General features: G+C 36.5%; 1 protein-coding gene across 3 annotated transcripts in view; it reads left to right on the top strand.

Annotated features, from left to right (window-relative positions):
- The window catches only part of GABRB1 (gamma-aminobutyric acid (GABA) A receptor, beta 1), a 313,268-nt gene that overhangs the window by 177,567 nt on the left and 118,244 nt on the right, over positions 1-17,457 (top strand). The window lies entirely within an intron of this gene.

A 17,457-nucleotide genomic window follows, 5' to 3' on the forward strand; every position in this document is an offset into this window, starting at 1 on the left:
AAATTAATTAAAAATAAAAATTAAAAAAGTAGAACCAATATGCTTCTTTTGTTTCTCAGTGTATTAAGAAAGGAAACAAAGTTAACATTTATTTAGCAACTGTTAATGCCCAGATAATATCTATGAAGGAAGTATTATCCTTGCTTTACCAATGGGGAAGCTGGCACTTAAAGAATTTAAATAAATTTTAGAGTACTGATTGAGAATTTGAATAGAGCTCTCTTTAATTCATTTTTCGATATGAATATTGTGAGAGATTTTGTCTCTGTCCTTGTTCTTATGTGCCAGCCAGGTAAAACAAAGGTAAAAAGGGGGCGAGTTTATTTTGGCCATGCTCAATCCAAGTGGGCCTGTGCTAGCTCCAAGTGATCACGGCTTGCTTTTCTGAATGTTCTCAAGCTCTTCATTTAATAGTACTGAGGTCCCCAAACCCCGGGCCGCAGACCCGTATGGGTCCGTGGCCTGTTAGTACCCAGGCCACAGGGCAAGAGGTGAGCAGCAGACAAGCGAGGGAGACTCATCAATATTTACAGCCGCTCCCCAAAGCTCACATCCCCACCTGAGCTCTGCCTCCCTGTCCCGGACTCCTGTCCATGAAAAAAATTGTCTTCCATGAAACTGGTCCCTGGTGCCAAAAAGCTTGGGGATCACCGTAATAGTATATATATTGTTTCTCTATCATGATATCCAAAGTTACACCGAAATCATTTCTTTCAGGAACAGAAAAAGGGAAGACCGTTCTATGTAAACATTTGATTTTAATGTAGACTATAAGTGTTGATATGAGCTATTTAGAAAGCAAAAGATATAAACAGTGCAAGTATTGAAATGAGAAGAAATGGTATTTTTGCAAATGAGGTGACGATATACTGAAAACTTAAGAAATCAACCAAAATTTTCTCAAAATTATAATTTCCACAATAATTAAAGGGCATAAAATATTTGAATTATCACATAATAGTAGCACACAGCCATAGCTAGAAAACAAAACAAAAAGTTATAATTTTGAAATGTCAAAAATGTATCTTAAACGCTTGGTATAAGTTTAACTTGGAGCACATGAGCTCTAGTTATTAGAATAAATAAAATTTTAGTGGAAGGAACAATGGAAGAAAACAATTTTAGTAAACATGACTCCACATTTATCCTGCACATACTTTGTGCAAGGGAATATACAAGGAGTTGAGAAAAATCAGAGAAGTAAACTATGTTCCACATCGTCAAGGAAATAACCATTTATTGAAGGAGAGAGACATGAAAGTATTGGCTACTACAAAGAAAAATGAAATAAATGCTAAACAGAACTGTAGTTTTTAGAAACATGGAGAAAGGAGTAATTCATTCTGACTGAGGAAAATGGGAAGAAAAGCACATCCTAATTAGGAAGATTTAATATAATTAAGTTGCAGTCTTTCAAAATAATTGATAAATGCAATAAAATACCAATTTCAGGTTCCGTGGAATATTCTAAGAAACTTTAAATCTAAACCCCTTTTCCTCCTAAATATTAATATATGACTGCATAAGCAGACGAGAAGAAAAAAAGGGTAGATGATAGATAGATAGGCACAGCCATACACAAATGATGCATGGGGGACTTGCTTATTAATTTTACAAAATGTTTTACTATCGTGTTAGAACTTTACATGGTGTTGGACTTTTAAAAATCAGGAGAAAATGGTCAATGGAAAAAGAATTGAGATTTTAAAATATTAATAGATCGATCTTTTATTATTATATAATATGAGCATTTCAGCAAAAATAACATAGAAGTGAGTAATATCTTATAATTTTTGGAGGAATTAAATATGGACAGAAATTAAGTTGAATTTGTATTTCATATATGGCAACAACTCAAAGTACATGTAATTCATTTTTAAAAATATAGAAGAATATATAGTAGCATATTTAAGTTATGCAGAAAAGAACTCAGGACCATTCAAGAAATAAGTGATATTAGGGAAAAAAATGGATATATCTGAACATGTAAAGATAATTGTTTGTAAGGAAAACTGTGATAAAATAAAAATAGAATGAGGAAAACATAACATATAAATGTAATTGATAAACTTTCACTATTTGAAATATAGAGAAAACTATGATTAATATATATGGTCATTATACAGGTTCTACTTAATAGCAATATTTTTATTTTATTTGTTTATTTATTTGTTGTAGAGACATGGTCTCACTCTGTCACCCAGGCTGGAGTGCAGTGGCACAATCATATTAATAGCTCACTGCAGCCTCAAACTCCTGGGATCAAGTGATGCTCCTGTCTCAGCCTCAATATTAATATCTTTAAATGATCAAAAACAGTACACAAATGGAAAAATACAAAGTTAGCTAGTGTTTGGGAAATCAACCTTCAATCTAGTATAAAGTAAAGCTCCTATAAATAACTTTAAAGAATCATTGCACTTTGATTTTTAAAAAAATAATTTTTAAGAAACGCATGTTACAGAATATGTAACAGATAGGTAATCTTATAAGTTTTATATGATATAAATAATGTCAGCCCTCTAGAAATAATATAGCATTAAACATGCTCTGAGAATCCACTCGTGACCTTTGTCTGAATAGCTCCATTGCAGGGAATATACCTCAAGAAATGAGCTGACAGTGGAAAACCAAGAGGATCTATTTTTGCTGAATAAATAATTGGAAACATCATAAGTGCTGACAAATGAAGAATAATTAAGTAAAGAATACATTAATAAAATTCCAAGGTATAAAAATAACAGCTGTGTGAACTATGACAATGTTAGAAAATGTTTACATAACATTTTATTTATTAAGTGTAAAAGGCTGAATATACATATTAAATAGACACTAGCTCTTTTGCTGTCCTAATTATTTTCCCAAAAGAGGAAACATAAGCTAAAGGATGAAAAATTAAAGATTTGGCTATGGTGGGAAGAGATTTAGAAATATTTGGGGACATAAGTTCATGGTCAGCAACCAAACTTGTGGCTCATAAAAATTGTATTTGGCTGGTACAATATTGTTTGTTTTATTTTTTAACTGTTTAATTGAGATTTGACATACACACAGTTAAATGCATAAATACAGTAAAACTGATACTAAATGTTCAGCTTGATGCAGTTTTACCAATGTGTAATATCCACGTGACTATCTCCCAGATCAAAATATTGAACATTGAACCCCAGAAGATTCCTTATAATTCTTCCCAGGTGATGCTCCACCCTAAAAAGTAACCACTATTCTGATTTCATTCATCATCTAAAGTTTTGGTTGTTCTTGAACTTTACATAAATAGAATCATACAGTCTTTAACCTTTTGCACCTGTTTTCTTTTGAATCAGTATAATATCTGTGAGAGTCATTCATATTGTTGACTGCTTCAGTAGTTCATTTTTTATTGCTGTGTGATGTTCTATTATATGAATATACCACATTTTAGTTATCCATTTTCCTATTAGTGGACTTCTTTGGGTTACCTTCAGGTTTTGGTAATTATAAACAAATTTGTTTCTGAATGTCTTTTGCTAAACATACACACTCCTATCTCTTGCATATATATTTAGGATATGCATTGGAGAAGAATGGCTCAAATGAAGGCTAGGTATATGTTCAGCTCTGGGAGATAATGGCACATTATTTTCAGGGAAAAAATGTATTAGCAATGGGCCTGTCCAGTTAGCTATATAGGCATGTCTATATAGCCTTGTTTAACTTGCTTGGTCTGGAAAGGGTGAGTTTGCAACTCCTAACAGAAAAAGAACTTAGAATGCTGTTTCGCCTGAAATTGTAACTTCAAATTTTCAGTGATAATAGCTTCTAAGTACTTAGGGTAAAGAAGGTAAACTTTTCCAAGTATAGTCAACTCTTCTTCTCAGAAGCAAGGTTACCTCAGAGTCAAGAGTGATTCTGTGGTTGTTTTTCACTTTCCCAGTGATGCGCAGAGGGGATGCGGCTCGGGCTCCTGAGCCCTCCCACGGCAGCTTGGCCCCGGTCCTGGCTCTCTGCTCTGGCACCGCCTGATGAACCAGCCTAATCGGCCTTGCTCACGCTCTGCGCTGCCACGGGGCTCAGCGTCAGGCCAAGGCAATCATCTCTGCATACATTTCTACAGCGAGGATCTTTCTTTTTCTTGTATTTCACTTAATAAAATTAGTCACCACACATGGTGGATTAGCAGCAGTGGCTCAGCTTCCTTGGATTTACATGAATTTATTCTCAGTGGAGAGATCAAGAGGCAATTTATGCAGTTGTTGGCCTTGTTAGGAGTTCCCATCACCTGGCCCTGCAGCTCAGTCTGAATAGCATGTTTGTGATTATTTATTATTTGGGGTGATTATCTCCACTTTTGCAGGCAACTGCTTGGAGATCATTTTCAGATTCTAAACTTTTCTGAGCTAGTTTTATAAAAGCAAGAGGAAACAAGGGGATAAAAGGTAAATTTTTATATAAGTGAGCTAATACATCAAAATCTGGGCTGATTACCAAAACACCCATCAAAGTCCCTACTTTTTGCCAAAGTGATCATCAGGATACTTCTCTGAGAAACAAGAGCTGTGTTTCCAAATAGGCTGTATCTATGCACGGTGCATGCACACCAAAAAATGGGAAATTCAGTTTTTCACGAGTGGTGAATGTAAACATTGCATTGATCTAATGCTAGAAAAGGTTTCTCTGGAAGTCTATACCAAATGAGAGCTAGACAGGAAGGAAAAGGTGATGGTCCGCAACTATTCTCTGCCCTTTAATACCTGAAGATATCTCCGTAGTTCTACAGTGAAAGGAGGTGAATCCAGAACCACTAAGCACTAGATAACCTTCCGTTTCATGGCATCAGAATATATGGAGAGCGTAGGCAGGTAATTTAAATTTTCAGTGCCTCACTCTTCTCCTATGTAAAGTGTGCATAGCAACACTAACAACATAACAGGACTTTGGTGGAAATTAGGCAGCATCACAGGGTACTTAGTGGCATTCAATAATAGTAGCTGCCTTTTTTACTGTGACTGTTACTTCCCTTGTCTTCTCTTTCTCCCTCATTCTCCTCCCTGTTCCACCTCTTCCAGCCTCCATCCCTACATAATAGAACCACAGATTATACCTACTCATTAAAACAGCCTATGTGACTAGAAAGAGCCACAGAAAACCCAATATATAGAATCTAACCTTTTTTAAAATCATGAATCAGCATTCTTCATTTCCCTTGCAGATCAGTCTCAGAATTTTGCAGTTCAGAAATCTGTTCTTTTTCTTTCTGTGTTTCAGCTCTACAGCATCATTTATAGTTTTATAAGTTATTTTTTCCAGTAAAAGAAACTGCAGATCTGTGTACAATGATTTCTTGTGGTTAGTGGCAACAATAGAGCTTTCATGCTGAAAATGACCTTTTCTTTTTTTCTTTTTTTTTTCCAAAAGTAATTTGGGCTTAGATGAAAGGTGCTAAAATGCTGTAGGATGGGATTGGTATTTTCACTCCTTCTTTGCCCCCACCCTTTAGAGCATATTAGTCAATGTAAGTGATTATTGTGTGTTAGCATGGATAATGAGAGGCCAGTCTGGTTATATGGTCTTCCCCACACTACTGGGAAGGACCAGAAATATGGCTACCCCACTGTGAGGTGAGCGGGCTGGCCCATTGCCGGCTTGATCTCGCCTTCATCCTCTGTGTACTCCAGGCTTCCATCACTCTTTCAGAAGCATTTATACCCACAGTCTCTGCTCTGCCCCTCACTATAAGGTAACAGAACGCTGACAGTGATTGGCTTACCTTCTCTTACATACTGAGGCCAACTTCTGCTGCAGAAACGGCATATCCCCGTCCACACCAAGAAAGCAGAGGCAACGCCCAGGGGTTCCTGAACTTTACCTCCAACTCTCATTTTTCAGCCTATGAAACATGAATTCCAAAGACACTTGCTAATGTTTGTTTAACCCAAGTCTTGTTTCCTTTGATTATACAAGGGCAAGGTATTATAGGCCTGGCTCCTTAAGAATTTTAAATCTAATATTTTTAGAGAGAAATTTCATAGGTTAGATTCATTTTTAAAATTTTCTTTTCTGCATCCAATAAGCTAAAATGTAAAATGCACTATTTCCTGTTACAACTCTTTTTTTTTTTTACTACTACATCCTACAATGCACTGATACAACTCTTAATAAAAATGCATCAAGTGGCCAATATTAATTTTTTTCAGGTAGCCTGTCGGCTTTGCTTTATGAATTCTAAGTTCTCAGGTACTCAGAGAAAGCAGGAAATGCCAGTGTTCAGTTGTTCATCCTGTCAAATAGTCATGTAAGGAACTGAGAGTTTTTCTTGCTCCCTGTAAAACTTTTTAAGGACCCTGGATGTTAGTGAGGGGGGGGAGGGAGAGCCAGATTTATACATCTCCAGGAAATTGGAGGAGTTCAGTGCTTACTCCCCCAGGGGACAATCCACCAACACAGTAGGCAACAACATGGCACTGCTCTACGAAACCCGATAGGGAGCTACAGCGTGCTACTAGGAAAGTAATCTACCAGGTCCAAAAATGATGGTACACTATTCCTAATCAGACTGTCTTACCAGAGTACTGTGTTCAGTTTTAACCACCATATTTTTACATTTGAGAGAATGAGGAACATTGTCTATCCTGTGATCTTTTGTTTTTAAAGTATGCATAGAAACACTCTGGGAGACTATCTAAGAAACTATTAACAGTAGTTGCCTTTGCATTTAATCGTACACATTTCTTTACTGTTAAAATTCCTTACCATGTGTACGTAGTATTTTTACTTATAAAATGACATTTTTAAAAAATTTCTTGGAGAAACTCAAGGTCTGCATGACAATAATAATAGCAAATATTTTTATAGTGCTTACCGTGTTTCAGACACTGTTCTAAGCACTTTATAAAGCACTTTATATTTAACTCTCATAATAACCTTAGGAAGTAGAAATGATCATTATCCCCAGTTTACAGATAAGCAAAGTGGGGACAGAGGCTAAATAGCTTGGCTAATATCATACCTTTGGAAAGCAGGAAGCCATGATTTGAAGCAAAGCATTGTGTCTGGCTTCTGGGCTCTTGAACAAATAAACTATAAAGTAATTGAGATAATGGAATAAGGCTGAGAGATAATGTGATTTTTATCCTTATGCACATCAGGAATTTAAAAGGGAAAAGAGATTTATTAGTTGTTTATGTCCATGGAGAATCTCAGTCACAAATCCAGGAGCTCTAATTAAAACAGAAAGAAATAGAATTTTATGTCTTTGGCTTTGTCAGTTGAAGAAATCCTGGAATAGCTAACTAGGAAGGTGACTTTGAAAACATGGCCCTTTTTGAATTAAAAATACCTCTGTAGCGTAATTAGGGTAATTAAACTTTCCATCTTTACCTTTGCCATTATGTCTTCTTCATGATGCAGTGTCTCTTGTCCTGTAATTTCATTTCCTTAGTCTTATTTACAAATCGTTCCCGTCCAACGATCTAGCATATTCAATTGTCTTGAAGAAGAATATCTCAAACACCACTCACTCTCCTTTATTGCAGTAAAAAATGCACTTGATTGACCCCATTACTCTGGCTTCTTTCTAGGGATGAAATTAAGATGATTAAATAAAACATATATAAACAATTCATTAAAGCAGTCTATGTGAAGTACACGCAGAAAAACTAATAAAGAGATTTTTAAAGATTACTTTTTAGGACACAATTTCCCAGTACATGAGAAAAAAGGCCATCATAGTCATGCTTTCCAAAGAAATGTTTCATAATGAAATTTCTTTAGTAAAATAGCTAATGGGCTGGTAATTGTATACTTTATTGAATATACTGGTACTTACTGTTAATGTGATTCCATAAAATGAATAACATCTCTTACTTTATTGAAATTAGAGTAGCAAATGAGCTAACGATGCTTAAACATAAAAATACAGGCTCTTGTACTGACAATGAGGGCATCTTATTTTAAAAAAGAAAGTATTGAAACTTTAAAGTGGTTATTTTGTAAATGGGATAGGTCACTTTCTCTTCTAATTGTGCCTAGGGCACACAATCAAGAAAGTGGAATCCTGCCATTTCTGCACCAAAGAATATGTTAATACTATCAGAAAATCTCCCTGACTTTACTGAGAAATAAAATTGGGAGAGCCTTTCCCAGTAACCCTGAGACCCCTTCCTCTACCCCATTAAATATACACCATTTCTATAAAGTCATACAGCATGGCATTTTTCTCTTACTGGAATATACATGGTGTATGATATTCCTACACCCATAAAGTAGTCTATTCTTTGCATAATTCCTTGCTCAATAACTATATTGTTATCCTCTCTCTTTCCCTTTTCAAAAGTACATTAAAATATAAGTATCTAGGAGAGAAATTACTATATAGGTAACCTTGAATACTTATCAATGTATGCAAACATAAATCATAAATAAAATATATTATTTTATATATTATTTAGAGCAAACCTTATATCTAACCAGTTGGAATGAACTAGTTAGTCATGACACTGTGGGAGAGAACTGAGGCCAGATCATGTCATACAGTTCTGCCATTTGCCCAGCGACCAATTAAATGAAGTTCAAATCATTAACTGTTATTAGTAGGAGAAGAAGAAGTAGCCATTCATCCTTGTTGGGCACATTTTCAGGAGAAATTTGATTACATTAAAGTTTCCTCCCTTCTCCTACACATTCATTAGCCCTTCTGAATAAATGTTTGTATGATACTATTTCCCCAAAAAGCTACCATAAGAGTTAGGTTCATTCTTTTCAAATATATGAATCATCTGAGCAAATAATTAGGTTCAGGGGAACTAAAGGATTAATTCCTTATCAATCAATCAACAAGTGTTTATTGTCCTCTTCCTGGAAGGAGAATAAGTAAGGAAGTCAATCCTGGAGTCTTCAATGCCTGAAATGAGTCTAGAAGATGAAGTAAGTAGGATGGACATGCCAGGGAGAGAGACAGACATGTCTCTAAGACCAAGAGGCATGGCAGGGGCTCCCAAACTGAGCGTTATGACCCAGAACCCCCAGCAGGGCTTGTTAAAACGCAGATTGCTGAGCCTCATCCCCAGAGTTTCTGATTAAATAAGGCCTGAGAATTTGTCTTTGTGACAAACAGTTCATAGTGGATTTTGATGCTGCTGGCCTGGGACCACATTTTGAGGGCCAATGGGATGTGGGGAGGCATTGGGATGTACCGGGACTGTGGGCTGCTCCCAATGAGCAGTGCAATGAGTGCACGGCCAGAGATGGGCCATGAGGAGGAAAGGACCCAGCTCATGTAACAACTTGGTCACCTACTGAGAAAAGTCTCTAAGTTGAGTGTAAATTTGGTCAGAGGCCTGATTTAGAAGGATCAATGTCATGGTGATGGATTAGGGAGCAGAAAGTCTGAAGCCTGGTTGAATAGTTGAGAAGTTGGAGCAATAATCCAGGGTAGAGATGATAGGAGCTTGAGCTAAATAAGAGTGGAGGCTGCAGATAAAATAAACAGGATTTGATGATGTATTAAGTGAAGGGCTGGAAGAAGCCTAGTTTGAAGATGTTCTTCAAGGATTCACAATCTATAATAAGCCATATAAACTATAACAGTTCTAATCATCTGCTAAAAATTGTTTTGAATTATTTCATATGTTTACATACATGCTAGAAGAGGTTTGAAAGAATTTATTAGGTTCCCCCCAACTCTGACCGCTTTGGCAATCTTTATCCATTTGGGAAGCAGTTTCCCGCGTGTGTGAGAATAGTAATGATAGCTCTTGTGCATTCAGTGGGTGTTTTGCACCAGGAACTGTTACTACATACTCTACATCTGGTATTTTATTTAATTCTCATCACACTCTATAAAGTAGGTACTATGTTATCCTTGCTTTACAGATGAAAACCACGGCTCACAGGTTAAACCATTTACCATCTCAGTTCTCTTCCATCTGCCCCTCCAAATCCACTCTCCCTTCTTTTCCACCTGCTTTCTGCCCCAGGAGACTGAGCTCTGTGGACAGGCTTCCATTTGGGTTTAGTCAGTGATAGAACCCGGCAGACGACCAGAAATAGGGATGAGAGTGAAGTCGAGTTGTATTCCCCCAGCCCCTCCCTGCCTGTTGTCTCCCACTGGCTCTGTCCCTCAGCAAAATAAAACAGATCCTCTGAAAGTGGCCCTGTCTATGTACAACTTTCTCCTCCCTACTTCCAGGAACCATGTTTTCCTTCTTCCCTTCAAGTTTAGGGGTAGTAATAGCTCTTCTGTTCCTAGAACTGGGGTGCTGACTCTCCCTCATAGTTTCCTTACAAACTGTTGACACTTTAAAATTAGTTACTTTATGAAACTCTTATCAGATTGTCCTACTTTGAGCTTTGAGCATGCCATCTCTTTTCCACTGGAACACTACCTGATATTCATACAATTGCTCAAGGAACACAGCTAAAAGATAAGGGAGGCAGGGATTTGAATTGTCATAGTTTGACACAGGCAGGAAGCTCTTACAGCCTGCTGTGTGTGGGGTGGAGGTGGGGAAGGAGGACGGATTTCTGAGGAATATCTCCTCTACTTCATGTTGGAACTGAGTTCAGAGAAGGGCAAAGAATGACTATCTAGTTAAATAAATTTTTACAAACTAAAAGCTACAAGTCAAAAAAAAAAAAAAAAAGACGAGTAAAAAATTCATTCTTTGGCCTCTTGACCAGCTCACCCTAATTAGGAAAGAAAAGAAGACTCTCTACTCAGTTTTCAGGACCCTTAGGTCACCAACAGTCTGTTCAAAAACAGATAAGGACTGAAGTATTGCCATTATAAAGATAATAAATGGTAACCCTTGGTTTCGCAGTCCGATGCCTGCCCCTTTCATAAGCAAGACAACCAATTAAAATAGTGTGGTGAAAAAAGGACACCAGAGAGAGGGAAGTTTCTGTGAGCTTTCTGAAGAGGCTGCTTAAACTAACAACCTTGTACAGGATGTAGATTAATATTTTTAATGGGTAAAAGTCGAGTTAGAGTATGAGAAACAGCATTCTAGAGTGTTTCTTTTTATTCTCTCATGTTCATATCCTTCTCAGTTAAAAAGAATTCATTTTCTTGTGGGATCTGGTATCATATTCCTAATTATAGTGTCATATTTAGTGACATATACAGTTACATGCACCAAAAGTTAACATACATAAAATCATCAGAAAACAGATGGATGTTCAACTTTTCAGAACTGATTAGAATTGTTAATCAGAGTTCAGAAAGGGGTACTATCACAGCCAAGATACCAGTTCTATGTACTCTTAGTAGTTTACTTAATGATATAACAAGCTATAAATCCCTGAGCTTATCAGAGATTAGTTTAGGTTATGCTCCTACCATTTTGCGTTTAAATGTATTAGTTCCTTAACCCCAAAATTAAAAGCTATGGAGTTGTTATAAAATTAAATGTCACACATTACAAACAAATATGGCCCTGTGGCCACCATTGCAATAAAGACTTGAAAAAAATGACAGCAAATGTAAGTTATTAGAAATAGCAAACATAGTTTTTATAGGAAAATTGTAAAGTGACCACAAATATGTGTACAATACAAAAGAAGTTTTAAAATTCAGAATTCAAGAGAATGACAATTTATTAGTCGAGATCTGACTTCCTACTGAATAACAATATTCAGTATATTTTGTTTGTATGCACAAAATAACATAAAATTTTCTATAAAACCACTGTGATAATCACATTCAATATGTACATAATCAAAAGCAGGTCAATTTCTTTTCCTGAAAAGTGTCTTGTTAAGTTGGAAATGAATGATACACCAGTGCATTGTAAAATCTAGATCTCTTGCCTCTAACCCCAGGGTTATTTTCACTCTGGTAAATATCTATTCTAAAAAATTACCCAGAAACTATTAATAAAAGTTCTTAGTTCCTACATCCCCATCCAACTTTCTACCTGCTGCCTTGAAGCTTTAATCGAATGAATCTATTCCTGGTCATACCAATATGCAGGTGACATGAGTAGACTGCAGCCCTGAATGGGACTTTCATTGCTGCCATCAACATGATCAATTCCAGTCCTCACAGCCAAATCGATCCTGCAGCAGCAGACATCCATCTTTGAGACAGCCACATGCAACAATTCCAGCATGCCTCTGTCAATTCAGTTGTAGTCTGACCCTCACATGCAGGAGGTTTTCCCATACTAGTGAGGATGACACACAGCTACCCCAAAATTCTAAGGTTAATGGTCTGGACAATCCACCATGTTTATAATCATAAACAACTGAGTGGAGAAAGAAAACAAAATAATGGGAAGAGTGAGCAAAACCAAACCTGATCTCTAAAACAAATAATTTTTTCTGTAGTATCTGCAAGGTGTGTTTGTATGTTAGAAATATTAATAGATAATGTTTATTGTATCTTTTTATAGGCAAGACATTGTTCTAAATTTTCTCCATTTATTATCTCATTCAATCTTCTCAACCTCCTAAGGTGTTTTTTCTCATTAATTATTTCAGTCTGCTCAACATCCTACAACATAGGTATTATTAACAACAATTTATAATGAGGAAAATTAAGAAGGAAGGTTAAATAATTAGCTCAAGGTCACATAACAAGTGGCTGAGGCAGGAATCAAACCCAGATTTGAAAGGTTCCAGAGCAACCGTGGGTCTTAACACCACAGACTTAGTCTTAGCTAAAGTCACCACTACTCCCTTTCCTGGCAATGCACACATCACATTTTTGTGGCTCACTTGTCTAATACTCTCAACCCCAACTCTTACCAAACCTTACAAAAAGGTTGAAATGTATTCCAAATTATAAATGATGGAAAAGAGCCTAAAAGATTAACGAGAAACAAAAATTATGGAAAAATTAAATATTATGTGAAACATAAATAGATAAATTTAGTGGAGGCAAGAGAGGTTTCCTTGACCTCTTAAAATGACCCATCAGTTAGCCACCTTCTCTGTAACACACAGGCAGTAAATATGAGCATGGGGACAAGTAAAAGAAGTCACCATGAAGAGCAAGTGATAACACTACCTTGGAAAAGGCAGAGACCAGTTGATGCAGGTTTGACTCCAGCATTCTACTTTGAAGGCTTCCTAAATATCAAATCATTCATCATTTTTAAAATGTTTTTTTTCACAATTTTGGTTAAATATGGAGGAGTGAACATATGAGTCTATCTCTGCCCACTCTTTAAGCACCACCAAAATGACAGAAGGGAATTAAAAGCAATGTGAACCCTCAGTGACCAAAAAAACAAACAAAAAACTGGAGGGGAGACAGCAGCAAGGAAGGGGTATCAGTAAATATATTGTTGGTTGGAAGCTGATGAAGGAAAGGTTACTGAGTTAGCTGAGAAGAAAAAGCTAAATCTTTACGGATCTACAGAAGTAGACAATGATGAAGCAAAACCTTAAAACTGATGATGAGCTTAGGAATGGTGACATGATGTTTCCATTAAACGTCAAGGTAGGGCTTAGTGCTGAAGAGAGGAGAGTAGAAAGAAAGGCTTCATAAGAAAGGCTTAGACCCAGATTTCTCCTGCAACTTTTGCAAGCAGGCAAATATCCATCTCAACATTCAAAGGCTGGAAGAGTTTTATTCTCTCAAAAAAATAAACCAGAGAATTTTGACTCTTGGCCCCAAGGTATGGGGCCACGGTGAAGTACCAAACAGAAGGTAAGGAATTCAATGAAAGTCTACATCATTTCATACTGGAACACCTTGTCCCCATTCTCATCCCTCTGTTTACAGTCCACTGGCATCCCAGGGTATTATAATATCTACTGTTTGGGGATTTATCTCTAAAGAAACTAAAAAGCTTCAAAAGAAAACCTACAGTTAATAACATATAGGATGGTCTCTGAATCCAAAGATTAAGTCTCAAATGCAGACCATCAGCTGAGAAGCCCTGCCCAGCTTTTAAATGCCTCACTCTTAAAAAGAACACACAGCAAACGGTAAATCGCAATGTGAAGAAATTCATCTACATGAAAGAGAGAAAAATGAAATTTAGAAGAAACAGAGACAGCACATTAAACAGAAAACAATTTTAAGAAGAAAGGCATTAAAAAATGCACTTGTAGAAAGAGAGAAGAGATTGTATCTATAAAACACAAATGAACAAAAAGAGAAAGAACAAAAACAGAACTTTTGAAAATTAAAAATATTATAGCTCTTATGGAAAAAAAATCAATGAAAGAGTAGGCATAGAAACCAAGAAAGCCTCATAGAAAGTGGAAGAAGAAGCAAAGAGATGAATAATGAGAGAGAAAAACCTAAAAAAATCAAATACTCAAGAGATCAATCATACAAAAAATTGCTTCTTAGAGAATGGGGAAAAAAATGAAAGGGAAGAAATTATTAAATAAATGCAGGTGACTTTAACTGATTGTAATAAATGAGTTTTCAGGTTGAAAGAGTCCCCAAAATACCCAGATCAATAAAATTAAAAAGACCCAGTCCAAAGCCTACCACAATGAAATTACAGCCTCCTGGAAATGAAATTCCGGAGAGCTCCCATGATGGAAACTTAAGTCACACACAAAGAATCGGGATCAGAGTAGCACCTGCCCCTCTCATCAGCAGAACTGGAATCTTGAGGACAGTGGAGAAGCACCTTCAAAATCCTGAGGGAAAATGATTTTACCTTAGAATTCTATGTTTAATAAATAAATCATCTATCACCTGTACAAGTAGAATAAAATATGCCCTGATATTCAAGACCTAGAAACCTTTGCCTCCATTTCTATACTTTCTTAGAAAGTTACTGTAGAAGACACTAGAACCAAATAAAATAGTAAACTAACCCTGGATTTAATTGCATCGTCAGACACCCAGTTGGTTGGAATGCAGTGGCAAAAGCATAAGGTTTAGAAATACGAAAATTAGCACCAGAAGACAAAGGTAAAATGGTTCAGAGTTATTTTCTCCACAGAACCAGACTAGGGAGTAGAGAAGAGAGGAGTGAGGGCTGCTTTATTTCCTTTTAAATTTTAAACCTTTTAATTTTTTTTTACTATATACATGTATAACATTGTTAAAACTAAAATTTGATTTAAATAAGAATTAATTCACTTGTGAAAGGTAAGAGTACCATTTAATTTTATTATTCACTAAGCTCCCAAATTATAATGGCCATTACTTAGTCATTAATTCATCCATTCATTTGTCCCATGTTTATTAAGTGTCTGATATAAGTGCTCAGTGGGGAATAAAAAGACTTTTTGAATGTGTAGCTTAAATGAGAAGAGTCACATGAAAAAAGTGAGAAAATAAATGCAAAGTGATATATACAATAACGTTAAAAAACTTATCTTCCTCATTATTATCAGCTGACATAAGTAGAATTTTTTTTTCTACTGGGCAAATTTTAAATTTTATAACATATATTAGATATCACATGATTGATTAAATGAAGAATATAATTTTCACCATACATATTATCTTTTATTATTACACAAAAGTCTTCAAAAACAATCGCACTGTTTATATGAAAATCCATTTTGTAAGCATAGAAAACTGTGTTTCATAAAAAACAAGAACCCAAGCTGGTTTATTTTCATGCCTGGTTTCTCTTTTGGCAACCACTTTTTAGTTTAATATTGAAGTTGAAACCTGTGCTACAATTTATTTTGATGATCTCCAAAATCATTGATTTCGATCGAGGCTTATGCTCTTTTCAAAGTTTACTTAATGATGTTTAGGTTGATTTATTTTTTATCCACTTGCATCAGTCAACTTGTGACTTTTAGCTTGCAAGAAGAATGTACAGATGTATTTTAAATACACTATTTAATTCCCAGCAGAAATACAACACTGCTATGGCAGGGTTGAAACTCCCTAATCGCCAACCCTTTCTGCCCCATTGAAACAGCAGTTTTCATCATGCACTTCTTTATTAACTTAAGATTTCTTAGGCAAGCATCATTGCGCTAGTGCAGAACAGACCTTGGAACATTTAACGGCAGCAAACAGGATTTCATTGGAGCATATTTAGATAATGAAAACCACTGTGTTAGCCAAATTAATTCTGTAAAATCATTTCAGTTAGTAGCATCCAATGAGAGATTGATCCAGTGGGGTTTAGGGATGTCAGTTGGGGATGGGGGGACTCTGGCCACATTCAACAATTGAGGCAACTAGAAATGACATTACCCCATGGACAGATGTACCTCATTCTTCAGTGGTTCTTTCCCCCTCTTTATTTTCTTTCTCTCTATTCTTTTTACCCTTCTCTATTTCTCATCACTCTTGTCCCAAACCCTATGGATCTGTCCTGCCAAATATACCTATTTAGCATGTATTATCCATCAGGGCTGCTATGCAGTGCACAGGTGTTAACTTTTTAACCATTGCAACAAGCCTATGAGATAGATACTATTGATATTTCCATTGTACTGATAAGGAAGCTGAAGCACAAGAGGAACTCCCCAATTTCACAAAGCTAGAAGAGCCCACACTCTTAATTGTTACATCACACTTAATTGGTACATTATACGCTGCTTAACAAGCCAGATGCTCTAAGGCACCCTTTTCAGCTCCCTCCCCATATACACACGGGCTTTCTGAGTCCGATGACTGTTAAGCTCAGCAAATTCTAGCTTCAACTACTTGGCCCAAGTTGGTCAGTCTTTTGCTTTCCATGCAGTTGTTTTCCAATTTGCTTTTGGATTCTTAGACCACTTCTACCTTCCAAAGCAATGTGGAAGACAAACGTTGCAGACAAATAGGAGGAAAATGTCCCACTTGCTGGATCTGAATTCACCCACGTGACCCGGCTGTTTTGGTTTAAGCCTTAGGGTGCCTTTTTCCTGAAGCTTACCTGTGCTCTGTAAGCTGGTGTTGGCAGACTGTTGGTGCTGAAATGAGGAATAATTCCTGCCTACTAGCAAGTGAGTTTACCTCCAGGAAACCGCTGAAAGTCAGTACAAATCAGAAGAGTTTCTGCAGGAGCCTGAATTAACCTGCAGGAGCCTTTCAGAGCTGCAAGCAGTATTGTTCCCAAGCACAACAAGGTCAGCCCAGTCACGATTTTGGCTCTGCTTCTAAAGTGGGAATTATTTTTAAAAGAGAACTTGCCTGTTGCTTTATGTTGTGGAAGGGGAAAAAAAAAAATAAGAAAATGTGACTAATCGAGTGCTAGGAGACTTTGAAAACAGAAGTTTTCTGATTAGTAATGCAAAGCTGGGATCATGTCTTCTTCTATTTGTCAAAATGGGAAACATAAAATCCTGCTAACCCATTCAGCTAGCTGAAAGGTTTCCATGACAACGGTGGGAACTTGGAACATTCGGTACTCTTGTCTTCAAAAATAACCTTTCAGTATAGGCAAGCGATTGTCAAAAGCACTAACCCACCTCTCCTTTGCAGTCCAAGGTAACTGCCTGACCATTATCTTGGTCTCTTACTATCCTGGAAGAACTTCATATGGTTTATCCTACAGCATAGGAGTGAGAATTAAGATGACCAGCCCAAGATAAACTTGTGTTTAATCTCAGCAG

Source organism: Propithecus coquereli, unplaced genomic scaffold (genome assembly GCF_000956105.1).
Source record: "Propithecus coquereli isolate 6110/MARCELLA unplaced genomic scaffold, Pcoq_1.0 Scaffold143, whole genome shotgun sequence".
Taxonomy (NCBI): domain Eukaryota; kingdom Metazoa; phylum Chordata; class Mammalia; order Primates; family Indriidae; genus Propithecus; species Propithecus coquereli.